The sequence below is a fragment of the Mauremys mutica genome, chromosome 2 (assembly GCF_020497125.1).
Source record: "Mauremys mutica isolate MM-2020 ecotype Southern chromosome 2, ASM2049712v1, whole genome shotgun sequence".
In the NCBI taxonomy this organism is placed as follows: domain Eukaryota; kingdom Metazoa; phylum Chordata; order Testudines; family Geoemydidae; genus Mauremys; species Mauremys mutica.
The window spans coordinates 10,006,613-10,024,846 of NC_059073.1; the positions used below are offsets into that span (position 1 = coordinate 10,006,613).

The window sequence follows — 18,234 nt, forward strand, 5'->3', positions numbered from 1 at the left end:
ATTGGGCCGTGGTTTACCTACACTCAGCTGATGTGATGTTTAACGTGACAGCCCGTCTGCACAGACTGCAGTTGTGTGTAATATCGTGTGCCCTGAGAGGGCTTGTTTACGCATCCTGTTCTGTGCCCGTTTCCATGGTATCTGAGCACATTCTGATACTTGCTGCTCCCACTGTGCCTGTCTTCTCCGTGCATTGCGGTGGAAGCGATGTTCAAGGTTCAGCCACCCACTCAGGGGGTCAAGGACATGAGGAATGCATACTGGAACTCGTGGGAGGTTGTTCGGGGGTGGGAGGGGGCTGAGGGTCTTATCATCCATGGCTTTGCCTCTGCCCAGGGCCCTGCAGGCGGCAGCAGCCTGGATTTAGCATGGCCCTCGGGAGCATCATGCCCGTATGGTTTGAGACTGCGTCTCGACAAACCCTGCTGGGAGGTTTACCTGCTGAAAACACCCTTCAGAGCAAAACTAAAGATTCAAAATATAGACAGATGTCTCGTGGTGCAGGGATTCTGAATATATCTAAATTTGAGTTGATGGTGTCCCTTTGACTCCTACCTAATTCAGCTGGGTTTAGCTCGCCGTACTGGTGACCGTGCCCAGCCTGGGACTGACACAAAATGACTTCTGATGAAGCCAGACGAGTGTCAGATGGCTTTGCAGTGGGATTTGTAGCTTTTTTCCACACAGCTGCATGTGTGATGCTTACCCTGCTCATAGACTTCAGGGATTGTTTTCTTCTTAACTTTGATACGTTGCTGATGGAATGATACAAGAACTAGGGCTCATCTAATGAAATGAATAGGCAGCAGGTTTAAAACAAACAAAAGGCAGTATTTCTTCACACAACGCACAGTCATCCTGTGGAACTCTTTGCCAGAGGATGTTGTGAAGGCCAAGACTATAACAGGGTTCAAAAAGACCTAGATAAACTCATGGAGGATAGGTCCATCAATGGCTATTAGCCAGGATGGGCAGGGATGGTGTCCCTAAACTCTGTTTGCCAGAAGCTGGGAATGGGTGACAGGGGAAGGGTCACTTGATGATTACTGTTCTGTTCATTCCCTCTGGGGCACTTGGCATTGGCCACTGTCAGAGACAGGATACTGAGCTAGATGGACCTTTGGTCTGACTCAGTGTGGCCATTCTTTTGTTCTTGTTTAGGTTGTGTACTGACTGCTCTTTCGTCTTTTAGACTGAAGCAGGCTGGCTCAGAGTTCATGTTTTACTGCACTGTGCTGAAAATATTGCCCTCTCCTAGAGCATGCTAAAGTAAATGAAAAATTAGAGAGAACAGCTGTGCTCTGCATCCAACCTCATTGCAGTGTGCTCCGTGTTAGTGCTTGTCATGGGGGGACATGTTATCTTTTTATTAAGATCCTCTAATCTTTGTGTGTGTTTCTGTATTAAGCCACTAACATTCACTGCTAGTGAGGTAGTATCAGAATCAGACAACTAAGGAGTGGAAAGGTTTCCTGCCCCAAATCATATAACAGCCCTGTGGCAGAACCCAAACTTCCTTACTCGCAGTTTTAACCACCTGATCATTTCTGGCCAGTATATCCCCACTCTTCGTGGGACTTGTTCCCTAGACAGTATTTCAAAAGCACTGTAGGATCTTTGGGCGCATGTTGGTACTTGCCAATATTGCATTCTTGACAATATTACTTGGGATATTTTTAATTAAAAATTTGATGCCACCAAATGGCCGAATTTTGTGTTGCTGGTTTCCCTCTGCTGTGCCTAGTTGCTGCAATGTGCTTCCCTGTGTTTTAAACATGCATAATTGCAATTAAATAAAATAAGCACCACCGCCCCCGGGAATAGTGTGGGACCATTCCTAACAAAAATGCCTGAAGAGCGAACCTTGTATGTAAAGTTGATTCAATGGACTTGAATTTCCAGTTTGGTAGGACCTCTCTTCACTGTTCTAATTCTCTCTGGTCTTTAAGGAGATGCTGCTATGAGCTATCTAAATTGTATCTCTTTTTAAAATATTTTCTCTCTTCATTCTTTGAAATAACCATCTGGAAGCTGGAAAATGCTACGTAGTTCCTCACCAGCTTGGATGTCTCACTTTCTCATTTGCGTACCATTATTTTAGACTTCCCGCTGTTTCTGGCAGAGCTCAACATTAATGTGGCTTAAAAACTTCCTTGTTTGAGTGTAAGCTTTGATGCCTCAACTCTGGGAAGTAGTGTAACTGCTGTTGAAGCAGCAGCAGAGGGTGCGGAAGAGCACAGATGTGCCTGCCTCAGTGTGCTGAATGAGATTATCTCTGCAGCACTGGAGGTAAAATGTAAAGGACCTGGCCATCCCGTTCGCTGGTGGGATTCGTTGGTCTGTAGCAGACACCAACTAGTATCCCATCTTGTGCTTTGTCTGCTAGGAGATTGATCCATAAAGCATTCAAGATAATTTTCTGCTGTGTTATTAGTGACTTGGAAACAGGTAATGCCATATTTGACATAGAGTGCCACTCCCCCTCCCCTTTTGCCAGCTCAGTCCTTCCTGAATAGGTTGTAACCATTGATTGTAACATTTCATTCATGCACACCATCCCACCACATTCCGGTAATACCAACTAGATTGAATTGATGCTCATAAATGATTAATTCCAATTCCTCTTGTTTATTACCCAGGCTCCTAGCAGTGATGTATAGGCAACGAAAGAATTACTTCTCTTTATGACTTTTGGTTTGTTGATTAGTTTTTTCCTCAACATCTGGACTTTTGTACATTATAAATAAGTTCTCTTTTGTTCCTTCTTCTTACCCTCTGCTTTTATATTAGTTTAACACCCTCCTGATTGCTCTAGGCCTCCTTCCCGCAAGGAGATTGCCTCCCCATCAGTAGAAGGGGAACCACTCCAAACTGTGCAGCCCTCTCTCCGGTTAGAAGGTGGACCAATGTTTCACCAAACCCACACCCTCTGCCTTACACCACTTACCTAGCCAGTGGTTCGCTACAAGAAGCTTCTGTCTCCCTTTGCTTGTGGGACGGGAAGGATCTCAAAGAAGATCACTTGGACATTCTTCTTCAGCAGGCTTCTGAGTTCCCTGAAGTCATCCATTAGCTTTGAGAGACGCTTCTTTTGTTATATATCCCTGTCTGTGGGAAAAGACGGGTGCTGGGGGAAGGGAGCATTTGTTTTGATGAATGGCAAGGGCATACAGGACAATTGAAAGCTGCGATTGCTAAGAGCAAACCTTGGATGTCTTTTTCTAAAAGAGCGAGTCAAACTCACCCAAACGTTGTGGGTCAGTGCTGGAATCACTGGGTGAAATGCTGTGGCCTGTGCTATGCAGGTGGTGGGGCCAGATTGTAATGGTTTCTTATGACCTTGAAAACATCTGACTCTGTGAAAACATGTCCTCTCCCCAGCCTTTGCCTTCTGTGCCGTGGTCTACTACTCCACTATGGACTTGATGTGGTGTCTATCCTTGGTAGGCACAGGATCCTTCCCCCCATTTCCCCACCCCTCCCCTGCCTTCTCCAAGTCTGGATATTTAGTATTGAGGGGGAGGAATTAAACCTATGTAAATTACCTTTTAATCATAGAATCATAGAATCTCAGGGTTGGAAGGGACCTCAGGAGGTCATCTAGTCCAACCCCCTGCTCAAAGGAGGACCAAACCCAACTAAATCATCCCAGCCAGGGCTTTGTCAAGCCTGACCTTAAAAACCTCTAAGGAAGGAGATTCCACCACCTCCCTAGGTAACCCATTCCAGTTCTTCACCACCCTACTAGTGAAAAAGTTTTTCCTAATGTCCAACCTAAACCTCCCCCTCTGCAACTTGAGACCATTACTCCTTGTTCTGTCATCTTCTACCACTGAGAACGGTCTAGATCCATCCTCTTTGGAACCCCCTTTCAGGTAGTTGTAAGCAGCTATCATATCCCCCCTCATTCTTCTCTTCTGCAGGCTAAACAATCTCAGTTCCCTCAGCCTCTCCTCATAAGTCATGTGCTCCAGCCCCCTAATCATTTTTGTTGCCCTCCGCTGGACTCTCTCCAATTTATTCACATCCTTCTTGTAGTGTGGGGCCCCAAATTGGACACAGTACTCCAAATGAGGCCTCACCAGTGCTGAATAGAGGGGAATGATCGCATCCCTCGATCTGCTGGAAATGCCCCTACTTATACAACCCAAAATGCCATTAGCCTTCTTGGCAACAAGGGCACACTGTTGATTCATATTCAGCTTTTCGTCCACCGTAACCCCTAGGTCCTTTTCTGCAGAACTGCTGCCCAGCCATTCTGTCCCTAGTCTGTAGCAGTGCATGGGATTCTTCCATCCTAAGTGCAGGACTCTGCACTTGTCCTTGTTGAACCTCCTCGTATTTCTTTTGGCCCAATCCTCTAATTTGTCTAGGTCCCTCTGTATCCTATCCCTACCCTCCAGCGTATCAACCACTCCTCCCAGTTTAGTGTCATCTGCAAACTTGCTAAGGGTGCAGTCCACACCATCCTCCAGATCGTTAATGAAGATATTGAACAAAACCAACCCCAGCACCGACCCTTGGGGCACTCCACTTGATACCGGCTGCCAACTAGACATGGAACCATTGATCACTACCCGTTGAGCCCGACCATCTAGCCAGTTTTCTATCCACCTTACTGTCCATTCATCCAGCCCATACTTCTTTAACTTGCTGGCAAGAATACTGTGTCTGTATTTTTGGGTGTTGGAATTGGACTAAATATTCAGGGTTTAAAAATAAAATAAAATAAAATAAAAAGTCCAGGTTTTTCTATTGCCTGGTGTGGAATCCTCTCTTCTGGGTCTTAAAGCCACAGTCGATGTACGGTGACCTAACTCATAATTTTCCCCAGGGTGGGAATTACCATGTGAAATTCTCTGGCCTCTGGTACGCAGGAGGAGGGCAGAGTGGATAATCTTAATGCTGCCTTAAAATCTTTGAATCTTCTTGTGAGTTGCACATGACCCTGGCATGTGGCAGGAGAGATGTTGTTAGCAGTGCTGTGTGGAGCAGACAGTTCTCAGCATAGATGAGCATATTTTGATCTATCTGCATGCCCAGGCTCAGATTTTCCTCCTCCATAATCTTTGGCTATCGTGTGTTTTGGAGGCTTCCCTTAGGCAAGGGCAGGTCTCTGAGCAAGCTTCGGAGGGCAGCCAGCGTTCCTATCAGCTGGTGCATTAAACTCTTGTGAGGATTTCTGTAAGAGAGGCTGATCCCTCAGACACCCCCGTTGATGCAGTGTGGAAAGGAGAGGCTTTGGGTTGCTTTAAGGATGTGAAAGGCTGAATTGATTCGTAGCTGAATGGGTAGCAGCCCATGAACCTGATTGCCTGCAAAGCTGGGATCACTACAGAAACGAAATGAGAATCCCCCTTCTCTTTTTGAGTTTACTGTCCTACAGGAGTGAGATAGTGATGTAGTCAGGGTGTTGAGTTGTGGATCACACGGTTGCATATCTTAGTGCAGTTCTAGCATAGAATTTAATGGTGGTTGCAGATCACATCAGAGGAGCCAAGAGATCGTAAACCATATTTGAGGGTCCCACACAAATGGTAACCAGAACCCAAAGGATATTTCCCATTAGCATCTAACAAGACAGGAAAGCTGTGATGTAATAAGAGATTCTAATCCCATCTTAAAAGAAGGCAAATCCAACCTTTCCTTTAGTAATTGCTTTTTTTTTTAAATTTCAAAATTTCAATGCAAATTGAGAAGTTTTGATGGAATGTTCCTAATTTCACCTTTCAACGGGCTCCATTCTGTAGTGGGAAAATAGCTTTAAAAAAGTCAGGTGACTTAAATACAATGAAAAGGCTGGGTGATGAAATGGTAGCTGTTAGTGAGAGAGACAAGCACCATTTGCAGCTAGAAGTAGTGAATCAGTGAGTGATGGTTATTTCTCAGAGGGGTGTTGCAAATTCATCTCCATGACAGCTGCTATTTGTATTTGCACATAACTGCCCCAGCTCCTGCTTTGGGATTAAAACTATCCAGGGTGGAAGCTTGGACAAAATTCATGAACTGTTTGAATTAGGAAGAAATTTACTTTGCCCATTTGTTATGTGTATACAAACTGTTGAATAGTCCACTTCCAACCCCCGCCCCAAATGAGCTGAGGTTTAAAATTATTATTGTTTCTATTGGGGTTGCAACCAGATCTCTAGCCAGATGGGATCTGGGCATCTTTGTATTTGGCATTGTACGAACACAGAATAAACTTCACATGTGACTAGTTCTCAATGAGGAGGAGTTGCTTGGTAAGTTATAACCTGGGATGGGGGAGGGTGAAAATAATTTTAAAAGCCTGTTAGGCAACAACTTAACTAAAAAGCCTATGGCATTAAAGAATCTTTTTCTTTCCATCATTTAGAACAAACCTGTTGTCACGCTGTAGGCATTTTTACGATAAAAACAGCATCATGCATCAGCCACAGCTAAGTTAACAAAGGTGAACAAAAAACCTCCTTTGCCAAACAAGAACCTGCAGCTGCAGGCTTTGTTTGTGGACAGGATTGAATTTAAAAATCTTCTGGGATGTGCCAAACAACCCCAGAGTGCCAGCTAGGGAAAAGGGGATTGTTTTTATTCTTTCTGCCTCTTAAACTAAAACAGGGAGTGTGCGAGTGTGTGTGTATGTATGTATAAATGTATAATAAAAAACGGTAATGCAGCATTGAGGCTGAATATTTGCATATCACACAAAATAGTCAGGAAAACTTAATTTGAGGTTCCAATCGCCAAGCTTACCTGGCTATGTGAATATAAGTAATAATGTAGACTACTGGGTAGACCATTAAATGCCTGATCCTGCAAGGTGTTAACTGTCCTTAGCTTCCACTGAAACCAGCCCTGCCTGAGGACGTGCAGCACCTCACAGAATCAGGCACTCGGTTTTTGGGAGTCTAACTTGAGATAACAGAACTGATTTTCCATAGCTCCCTTTGACTGCAGGAGGAGCTCTGAGTGCTCAGCACCTCTGCAAATCAGACACCAGCTATCTCAAGTTGGGCACCAAAAAATAATAGCCCTAATTATCTAACTTAATATGAGCTATGTGCAGTGCAATCTTGTGTAGGAACCTTTTTGTTTCCTGGATCGGTGCTCAAGCTTGCTTCCTTATTAATGCACTTGTTGCATTTTATATATATGCAGCTGTTGCAGGCTCCAGGCCTTCAGTCTGCTGCATGGTGGGACCTCATTGACTTGAATGGGACTTCACCCAGTGGTGTGTGGAGCGACTTGGAGAGTTGGGGGCACACATATTGTGACTGTTCACTGTAGATTCTGTTAAGGAAGGAGACATTTTTGAGCCTGAACTATATGGCAGTCCTCATATTTCTTAAAAACTTATTCTGCTGGTAAAGGTCATCATAAGATGACAGACAAATATCTCTCCCCCTCCGAACTTCCCCCAGTAAAGGCACTGTGTGCAAGGGAAGGAGCCATGGAACAGGACTCCCCCCCAGTTTGCCCTGAGAATCTCCATCCACTCGTCCAGTAGTGACCTCCTTTCTGTCCCATCACAGTGTCCCACCATGGGTGGTCCAGGAGCTTCTCCTCTGCAGTGCATGTTTCCTGGAGCAGCCTTTCTGTATCTCCCTGCCTCACTGGCTCCGCATCTTTTTTCAAATACCATCTGAAAGTGTCTCTCTTCTCCTCTGCCCTTGCCTCCATAAATAATAGCAGAGGGAAGAGGGAAATTAACTCGGAGAAGCTTTTTGATAGTTTGTATGTCAGACACTATATAAACTAGTTATATTGGATTGCATTGCTCTCCACTTCAGTGCAGCCATTGATTGCTCACTGGCTCCCGGCCCATTAGTGCCGTTTGGTATTTCTCTTTCCTTCAGCTAGTGCTTTTTCTTTTCTTCCTAGTTAATGAAATCTGAGGAGCGCTGCGCTCAAACCCCGTCTTCAGCCAGTTCTCTTCTCCCTGATCCTCCCTCTGTCTCCGGAGTAACTTCCGTCTCTTATTCTTGCCACCTCCTGGTTGACACGTCAGATAATTCACAGAGTAGCTCGGTTGTCCTGCTGATTGGCAAAGGTCATTGCTCGCTGAAAGCTTTGGTCATAGGTCCATTGTTTGTTATGTGTGTTACAGTAGATAGAACAAAACGTGTAGGGACTGGACAAAGAGGGGAGGTCACGGTGTGGGAGCAAATATTCAAAGGATGCAAAGCCCTAGGTTTCAGAGGCATCCATTAGGGTGGGATAGGAAAGAGGGATATAGCAAGGAGAAATGGGATAAAACTGAGCAAAAGAATACTTGAGGCTGAACATCAGGAAAGCCTACTTAAGCGAAATGGCTGTTAGACTGGAGAACTTTGATGGTACATGACTAGCTTGGACAAAATATTAGGAAAAACCAGCAGAACAATGTGGTACTGACAGGGGTAGGTGGATGAACTGATCTGATTGTTCTCCTCCTCCCCCATCTCTTAATTTCTTTGATTAGAGGCTCCAGTGTAGCTCGGTGCCATATACACCCACTGTCATTGTGTATATAATGCCATAGGAAAAAAAATGCTTGGCTTGCTACGGTGATGATTGCCCTAGATGTGCCCACCAATAACAAAGGCAAAATGCCAGCCCTGAAGAGTTTATAAACTAAATTAGGCAGGTAATGACCCGGGATGAGAGAGGAAGGGAAACAACCAAAACAAGGGGAAAAGGAGAGCGGCTTGTAGGTTAGAGTGTTATTTATAAGTAAATCAGGTCATTTAGTTTGTTGTCTAATTATAAGGGAACCATACAAGAGAAAGTTAGATTGTGATCAGAGGAATTGGCTCATGAAATTAGGGGGATAAACAGTTCTCTCTCTAAAAAATTGAGCACATTTTGGAATTGCTTTGCAGAGTGGAACTGCTCCTTAATTATAGGACTAGAAATGGATAACGCTTCTGTTTTTTCATAATTAATCTTGAAGCCTGAATGGCTTTCCAAATCTGTCACACAATTAAATCAAATTTGGCAATGCTATAATAGGGTTTGTTAAGTGTCAAATGGTTTCACCTGAGTATTATTCTGTGTTCTTTGCCACAAACATTGATCTCTGTTTAGCTCTTTCCTTTTATTAAAAACCTAACAGGAATTCTTTCTAGTACCCGCTGCTGCTTTTGTCGAAAGAATTAAAAAATACACACAACACAGCTTTGCTTTATTTTTATCTGGAGCCTGGAATAGTAAGTGGTGTTGCTGGCCAGGCGAGAGATGCATGGGCACAAACTTACACTGGAGTGGAAGCATGCATATTGTTTTGCCTGGTTCTAGCCAGTAGAGTTCTTCATTTCCCTGAGCACAACACAGTTGTTGAAATTACAACACCTATGAAAACCTGACCACATGTGAGATAGTGTAGCTTTGTATTTGTTTTTCTTTTATGATCATTAATGTGACTTGTAACTTTGTTCCCATTTCTAGCTGTAGAAATATTTTGCTTTGGATTTAAAAAATAAACATGAAAACACTAAATTGATGGGTTTGTTCTGTTTGATGTAAGGCTAAAGAAAACAGATCCATTTGTTTTTAAAACCTCTAGAGACAAAACGAGTCTTAAAGCTATGAGGAGGAGGGGAGAACAGGGTTTTTAGATACTTCATAGCTTTGCTGGTTGGTCTTATTGGCTCATTCCAGACTAAAGCCAGGCCTGTCTGTTTCTCGCCCCCTGTTGTCTCATTTAGTCTCATCCACTAAAAGTGCAGTATGCAAATAGTTGCGTAAGGGAAGGATGATTTGCACTCCCACTACACAATAATGAGTTATTCATAGTTAGCAATGGATGAAATGCCGGGTAAAGGAGTAGGAATGGAGATGATGAGAGAGAGGTGATCAAAGAGACATTTGACTTCCAAGACAACACACTAAGCAATAGATCAAATATAGATCAAATATAAGTCAAGACTATTCTAGACCCTGTTGCAGCTGGTGGGTTTTGTTATAGTTTCCAAAGTAATATCTCTCTTCAAACATATGAGACGTCGGCCAGCATCCTCGATGCCTCACAATTAGGGTTCAGACCAGATATCTGAACAGAGATGGCTCTAGCAGCACTAAAACAATGACGTCTTTGTGGTCATGAACACAGATAACTCCAAGCTTGTACTGCTGGGCTTCTCTGCAGCCTTTGGCACAGTAGACCACAGTGTATCACTAACACACTTACATGACACAGCCGGAGTAGAAGGCCCAGCAGCACAGTGGCACTCATTCCTTTCCGGCACAACCCTTGAGTGGTGATAGGTAACTGCCCTTCCTCTCCAGTGGTGCTACCCTGCTGGGATCCTTCCTATACCCACTTTTCTTTAGTAGCAACGTAAGACCACTATCAGAGGGGTAGTCGTGTTAGTCTGTATCCACAAAAACAACAAGGAGTCCGGTGGCACCTTAAAGACTAACAGATTTATTTAGGCATAAGCTTTCATGGGTAAAAAACCCACTTCTTCAAATGCATGGAGTGACAATTACAGATGCAGGCATAAAGATACAGATACATGTAGAGAAGGGAGTTACAAGTGGAGAGCCAGTGTTGACAGGATCAATTCAATCAGAGTGGATGTGGTCCACTCCCAATAATTGATGAGGAGGTGTCAATGCCAAGAGAGGGAAAGACCACTGGGAGTGATAGTGAGATGCCCTGGGCTCAGCTGCCAGCAGGATGCTAATGACATTTACTATCTATCTCAACTGATGCAACCATCACCACAGTTAGAACATCAGAATGCCTACAGGATGACGAGCAAGCGGAACACAGGCATGACTGTAGTGATGCTGGTTGGAAAGGGGAAATACATTGAGGAGTTGGCCATGACATTGTCCCCACCTCCCATTGAAGGCTCACATCCTCCATTCATAAAAATAGTCAAAGCCTTGGGGTCCTGCCTGGAGGATTGGGCCAAAAGAAATCTGATGAGGTTCAACAAGGACAAGTGCAGAGTCCTGCACTTAGGACGGAAGAATCCCATGTACTGCTACAGGCTGGGGACTGACTGGCTAAGCAGCAGTTCTGCAGAAAAGGACCTGGGGATTACAGTGGATGAGAACCTGGATATAAGTCAGCAGTGTGCCCTTGTGGCCAAGAAGGCTAACGGCATATTGGGTTGTATTAGTTAGGTGCATTGCCAGCAGATTGAGGGAAGTGATTATTCCCCTCTATTCGCTACACCTGGAGTACTGCGTCCAGTTTTGGTCCCCCCATTACAGAAGGGATGTGGACGAATTGGAGAGAGTCCAGCAGAGGGCAATGGAAATGATTAAGGGGCTGGGGCACAGGATTTACGAGGAGAGGCTAAGGGAACTGGGCTTATTTAGTCAGCAGAAGAGAAGAGTGAGGGGAGATTTGATAGCAGCCTTCAACTACCTGAAGGGGGGTTCCAAAGAGGATGGAGCTCAGCTGTTCTCAGTGGTGGCAGATGATAGAACAAGAAGTAATGGTCTCAAGTTGCAGTGGGGGAGGTCTAGGTTGGATATTAGGAAACACTATTTTCTAGTGAAGCACTGGAATGGGTTACCTAGGGTGAAGCACTGGAATGGGTTACCTAGGGAGGTGGCGGAATCCCCATTCTTAGAGGTTTTTAAGGCCTGGCTTGACAAAGCCTTGGCTGGGATGATTTAGTTGGTGTTGGTCCTGCTTTGAGCAGGGGGTTGGACTAGATGACCTCCCGAGGTCTCTTCCAACCCTAACATTCTATGATTCTATGACTCATAAGAACATAAGAACGGCCACACTGGGTCAGACCAAAGGTCCATGTAGCCCAGTATCCTGTCTTCTGACAGCAGCCAATACCAGGTGTCCCACAGGGAATGAACAGGTAATCATCAAGTGATCCATCCCCTGTCACTCATTCCCAGTGTCTGGCAAAGAGAGGCTAGGGACACTCACTAAGCTTGGATGACAAGGTAGCATCTGTTTCCCAAAATGCTTTTTTACCTCCAGTGTGCTAGGAAACTCCCAGATGAAGACCTGCCCACAGTGATCCCGGCATTCGTCACCTCCAGGCTGAATTACTGTAACTCGTCTCTGAGGCTGAATGTGCAGACGATTCACAGGCTCCAGATGGTACAGAATGTGGCTTCCCGCCTTCTCGTTGGCTCAGGCTGCCATGAGCATACCTGGCCCATGCTCAAATCCCTCCACTGCCTCCCAATCAGCTTCTGATGCCGGTTTAAGGCCTTGGTCCTAATCTTCGGAGCAATTAATGGATCAAGCCCCAGCTACATCAAAGATTGAATTTTGATCTATGAACTACAGTGACTGCTGTTCTCCTTTGGGGCAGTGCAGATTGCTGAGCCCAGCATGAAGCATTTGAGAGTTGAGCAGAGTATTCTCAGTCGAGGGAATCCAGCTTTGGAACAATCTTCTAGAGGAGATCAAGAGAACCCAGAGTCTGGCCAGCCATAGGAAACATTGCAAGCCCTTCCTCTTTAAGAAAGCCTTTCCACTATCAGTGATGCACAAACCATGAACACCCCCTGCCATTCCCCCCAGCTCCCTACCCTGAACAGAGTTTTGACACCGAAAAGGGAGATATACCAGAGACTCATGAAGTTGCTAGGGACTTTGCTATTGCTATTGGTTTTATGTGGTAGGTGCACAAATGCCATGGTGATAGATGGCAGTATAGAAACCTACATAGATAGATAAGATAGTTATTGAACTATGCCAGGTCAAACAGGTAGGAATGAGCCACCCACCCTCCTGCCCCTGCATTTGTCCTGCAAAACTCATCTTGGGATCTGAGAGTTAAATTGGGTTCTTCAAAGGATGTGTCTTCACCGCAGAGTTAGCTGTTGCCCCTAATACAAGTTCCATCCACACACAAAACCTTTTAACTTGAGTGCATGGCGGTGCTTGAACTCAAGCTAGCCGATCCATCGGGGTACAGGGTGTAGTTCGAGTTAGCACAACTCCTCAGCTGCTAACACAACCACTCTGTGTAACTTCAGTGGTGTCACGCAGTGCAACTGCTCTCACTTGAGCTTGGCCTAACTTGAGGTAATTCGACTGTCGATAATTTGTTAGCCCAAGGATTTTGGTAGGGCAGATTATTCTGTCAGATACACCCGTACAATCCTATTGTCTTCAAATTCTGTCACCAGTTACGTGTTTACAAACCCTATTGTTTTCAGGTGTAACCGTGGGCAGAATTGCGACTTGAATTTATTTAAGAATTCAGCTGCTGATACTAGATTCAGAATAGAATCCAATTCACTCTCCCATTGCTGTCTTGATGTCTACAAATGAGCCCCCTCTTATGGAGCATTATAACTGCCGGTCCATCTTGCTGCAGCTGGAAGTGTCGTCCTTACCTCTGAGCAGAAAGCCTTCGGAGTCGAGCCTTCTGCAGCTTGCTTTCTGTTATGGGAGATGTGTTCCTTTTCACCCAGCTTTTTGGTTTGCCTCATGGCCATAAAGCTATTGCTTGTCGACTCAGGGTTCCTCTCTAAATGTTTTCCTGCAAAATAGCTCCCTGCCCTGTATGTAAATGTGATGATTCCATTAGCATAGTCTGAAGATGCATATTAAACCAAACAGCCCTAATCCGTTTTTAAACATCACAGTTCATTACCAAGTCCATCCTTGCTGTGAGAGAACAGCAGCCCTTAGCTGGTAGTGGATTAGGGTAGCTGTTCTGCATAAATACACTGGGTGAAATTTGAAATTTAAGTAACCCCTTAGCTGCTGGACATCAACAGCACCTCCCCTGGCACTGTATTCCACTGACTTGATCACACATTCACTGGATTGTTAAGACATACCTGCAACTTGTAGTAGCTGTGGTGCTGCCTGGTCATATCTGGGACCCATTCTTCCTTCTCCAGCTGTAGAGGAACCTCAGTCTGAGTGGGGGATGGGGAACTGGGATGAAGCAGGATGATCCTTCAAGTGGCAGTTGTGCAGAGCACAGAAGAGAGGAAAACATTCTGTGTGCCAAGGGAGATGATGTGCGCTAGTTAAATAGTTGAAGGTGCGTGCTCCAATTTTCCACCTGGTTTTAAACTGATTGCTTGCTTGAGTCAGGAATGTCTGCCTCCTACATGTCTTGCCAGACACTGACTAGGTGCGTGATATTGTTTCTTTTCCCTTCCCTTCCCTTCCACTCACATATCACGACTTGGCCACTGTCAGACTGTAAACAAATATTATAGCAATTACATAAGGAAAAACTCTTCTTAAAGAATTCTGTTAAGCATTCAAAATCCAGTATTCAGACGTTAGGAAATACCACTGAGTTGGTAAGTTTCCTGATGGTGAGGTATCTTAAAATGCTGCTGTAGTTAGGATGTAATCTAAGTAATGTCGAGGGAGCCTAGAACCTATGGATAAGATGTCCTTTTTATTGTTTGTATAAAACTATACAAACACGTGAACCAGAGGTAGCATTGAAATACAGAGTTTGGGGGTGGTTTTGTGTTTCAGATCCACAAGCAAGTTCCCAAGGTCAGTTTTGCTCTCTGTGTCAGCCAACATTGATGTGATGGGATTTTTGCCTGTTCTTAGACCCGGCTTAGAGGCTCCAGGCTTCTTTTCAGCCTCTGGCTAGTAGGTGTCATTTCATAGAGCAGGGGTCCCTAATGCGGTGCCGGCGGGCGCCGTCTAAGTGCACCCGCGTACAGGCCAGCGGACGAGCATCCACCGAAATGCCGCCAACAAGCTGCGTCATCCAGAGGCGTCGCCGCTGAAATGCTGCCGATTTTCGGTGGTATTTCAGCGGCGACACCTCTGGATAACGCTGCTTGTTGGTGGTATTTTGGCGGCGACGCCTACTGACGTTGCAGCTTGTCGGCAGAATTTCAGTGGATGCTCGTCCACCACCGTAGTCCTCTGTGGCTCGTCGTCTGGTGCCCGCCAGACAAAAAAGGTTGGGGACTACTGTCATAGAGCAATAGAAATGGAGGCCCTCTTAGGACCTCGAGAGACCTGCACTAGGGTAGGACCAAGTAAACCTACACCAGGGGCTCTCAAACTGGGGGTCGGGACCCCTCAGGGGGTCGCAAGGTTATTACATGGGGTGGTCGTGAGCTGTCAACCTCCACCCCAAAACCCGCTTTGGCTTCAGCATTCATAACGGTGTTAAATATATTTAAAAAGTGTTTTTAATTTATAAGGGGGGGTCGCACTCAGAGGCTTGCTGTGTGAAAAGGTGCACCAGTACAAAAGTTTGAGAGTCACTGACCTAGACCATCAACGGCAGGTGTTTGTCCAACCTGTTCTGAAAACCCCCCAATGACAGGGATTTCACTACCTCCTTAGCTAACCTGTTCCAGTAAGTAACTATCCTTATATTTACAAAGTTTTCCTTAATATCAAACCTAAATCTCCCTTGCTGCAGATTAAGTTGATTACTCCTTGTCCTGCCTTCAGTGGACAATGGAGAACAATTGATTGCCTTCCACTTTATAACAGCCCTTAACATATTTGAAGACATTTCAGAGATTCTGAGATTCCAAAGCAAGACGGGACTATTGTGATAATCTAGATCAGCCTTCTGTATAACTCAGGCAACAGAATTTATGCAAAATGATTCCTAGAGCATATCAAACATCCAAGTTTGATTTAAAAATTGCCCGTGATAGAGAATTTACTGCAACCTTTGGTAAATTATTCCAGTGGTTAATTACCTTCACTGTTAAAAATGTACACCTTATTTCCAATCTGAATTTCTTCATCTTCAACTTCTAGCTGCAGGATCATGTTACTCCTTTCTTTACTAGATTAAAGAGTCCATTATTAAATATTTGCTCCCCATGTGGGTACTTATGGATTGTAAGTATTTCTTCACACAACACATGGTCAACCTGTGGAACTCATTGCTAGGGGATGTTATGAAGGCCAAAACTATATGTGGGTTCAAAAATAATTAGATGACTTCATGGAGGATAAGTCCATCAGTGGCTGTTAGCGAAGATGGTCAGGGATGCAACCCCAATCTTTGGGTGTCCGTAAGCTTCTGACTGACAAATGCTGGAACTGAACAGTAAGGGGATGGATCTTTTGATAAATGCCCTTTTCTGTTCGTTTCCTTTGAAGCATCTGGAATTGGCCACCGTTAGAAGACATTTCAGTAGTAGTTGCACTAGTGCCAATGAAAGAGGTAATATAATCTCTCTACCATAAACACCGACTCTGTGGGTGCTCCAGGGCTGGAGCACCCATGGAAAAAAATAGTGGATGCTCAACACCCACTGGCAGCCCTGTGTGTCAGCACCTCCCCATCCTCCCCCCACCCCAGCACTTCTTGTGCACTGGCAGCCCTGCTGATTGGCTCCTCCTCCTCCCTCCCAGCGCCTCCCGCCTGCTGCGATCAGCTGTTCCGTGGTGTGCAGGAGGCGCTCGGAGGGAGGGGAAGGAGCGGGAAGTGGTGGGAGCGGGAAGAGCTGGGGCAGGGTGGGGGCTTGGAGGAAAGGGTGGAGCAGGGGTGGGGGCTGAGGCAGAGTGGGGGTCGAATACCCCCTGGGATCTGAGTAAGTCGATGCCTATGTGTTCTACTCCTACTTGAGATTCTCCTGTTTATGCAACCAAGAATTGCATTCGCCCTTTTGGCCATGGCATCTCACTGGGAGCCCATGTTCAGCTGATTATACCCTACGTCCACCAAATCTTTTTCAGAGTCACTGCTTCCCAGAGTCACTGCTTCCCTTATCTGGTAGACATAGCATAGATTCTTGGTTCCTAGATGTATACGTTTACATTTAGTTGTATTAAAACGCATCTTGTTTGTTTCACCAGCATTACCAAGCGATGTAGATCACTCTATGTCAGTGACCTGTCCCTTTCATTATTTAACAATCCCTGATTTTTGTGGTGGTTGCATTTTTTATCAGTCATGATTTTATTTTCTTCCAGGTCATTGATAAAAATGGTAAATCGAGTAGGGCCAAGAACCGATCCCTGTGAACCCCAATGGAAACACCCATTCAGAATTGCATTTTGAGACCTGTTATCAGGTCCCTACTCAGTCATCATCTCTCAGTACTAAATATGCCCAGGTTTTTGAACCTTTCCTCACAGGTCAGGTTTTCTAAACTTTTTGTCATTCTTGTTGTTCTCCTTTGGACTCTCTCCAATTTGTCCGTATCTTTCTTTAAGTGCCACACCCAGTGTGGGACCGAGTCCTTTAGCTCTCACCACTGCCGAGCAGAGAGGAATAGTTACCTCCCAGGTCTTATCTACCACACTCCTTTTAATACACCACAGAAACATATTAACCCTTTTCTCAACTGCATCACATTGTTGGCTCATATTCAAGTTTTGATCCACTATACCCCCCAGATCCTTTTCAGCAGGACTTCCGCCTTGCCAGTTATTCCCCATTTTTTTAATTGTGCATTTGATTTTTCCTTCCCAAGAGTCATACTTTCCACTTGTCTTTATTGAATTCCATCTTGTTTGTTTCAGACCAGTTCTCTAATTTGTCAAGGTTGTTTTGAATTCTGTTCCTGTCCTCCTCAGTGCTTGCAACCCCTCCTAGCTTGATGTCATCTGGAAATTTTATAAGCATTCTCTCCACTCCATCATCAGTCATTAGGGAAAATATTGAATAGTACTGGACGCAGGACAGACTGCGGGAGGATCCCACTAGATACAGCCTCCCAGTTTGGCAGCGAACCATTGATAACTACTCTTTGAGTATGGCTAATTAACCAGTTGTGCACCCACTTTATAGTAATTTAATCTAGACCTCATTTGCCTAGTGTGCTTATGAGACTGTTAGACTATGCCAGAAGCCTTACTAAAATAAAGATATATCACATCTACTGCTTTCCCCCCATCCACTAGGTTAGTAGCCCCGTCAAATAATTTGTTTTTTTCTCTAATTGTTTTGTGGGAATTTTCTTGACAAGAAAATGTTGGAAGCCCTAAATAGTAACCATTAGCGTTTAGGGTAGGGTCCCTGTCCAGAGGAGGTGGAGAGTGTGATGGCTTTTTTGGGGTATTTTTGTTTCTTTATTGTCCGGCCAATGGGAATTGTTGACTCTCTTTGATTGTAATGCTGCCAGCTGGCAGGCTTATTTTATCAGTGTTTTGGTCCTTGGGGTTTCTGGCTTAAGTTTTAATTAGGGCACTCCAAGCTTCAGTAGGGGTGTCTCTTCTTTACTGTGTAATCTGAATACCGTAAATATCTGAAATGTTCTCTTTGCTCTGGGTCTGGATGGGATCTCAGAACCACAGTCTGCACTGGAAGTTAATCATCGCCAACCCTTGGCGCAATCTGTGCACACATTGTATGAATATTTGGAAGGTAAAATATA

The 18,234-nt window shown here is 44.8% G+C and overlaps 1 protein-coding gene across 8 annotated transcripts in view; it reads left to right on the forward strand.

Moving 5' to 3' along the window:
* The window catches only part of TSNARE1 (t-SNARE domain containing 1), a 673,885-nt gene that overhangs the window by 89,057 nt on the left and 566,594 nt on the right, over positions 1-18,234 (forward strand). The gene's annotated exons all lie outside the window — the stretch shown is intronic.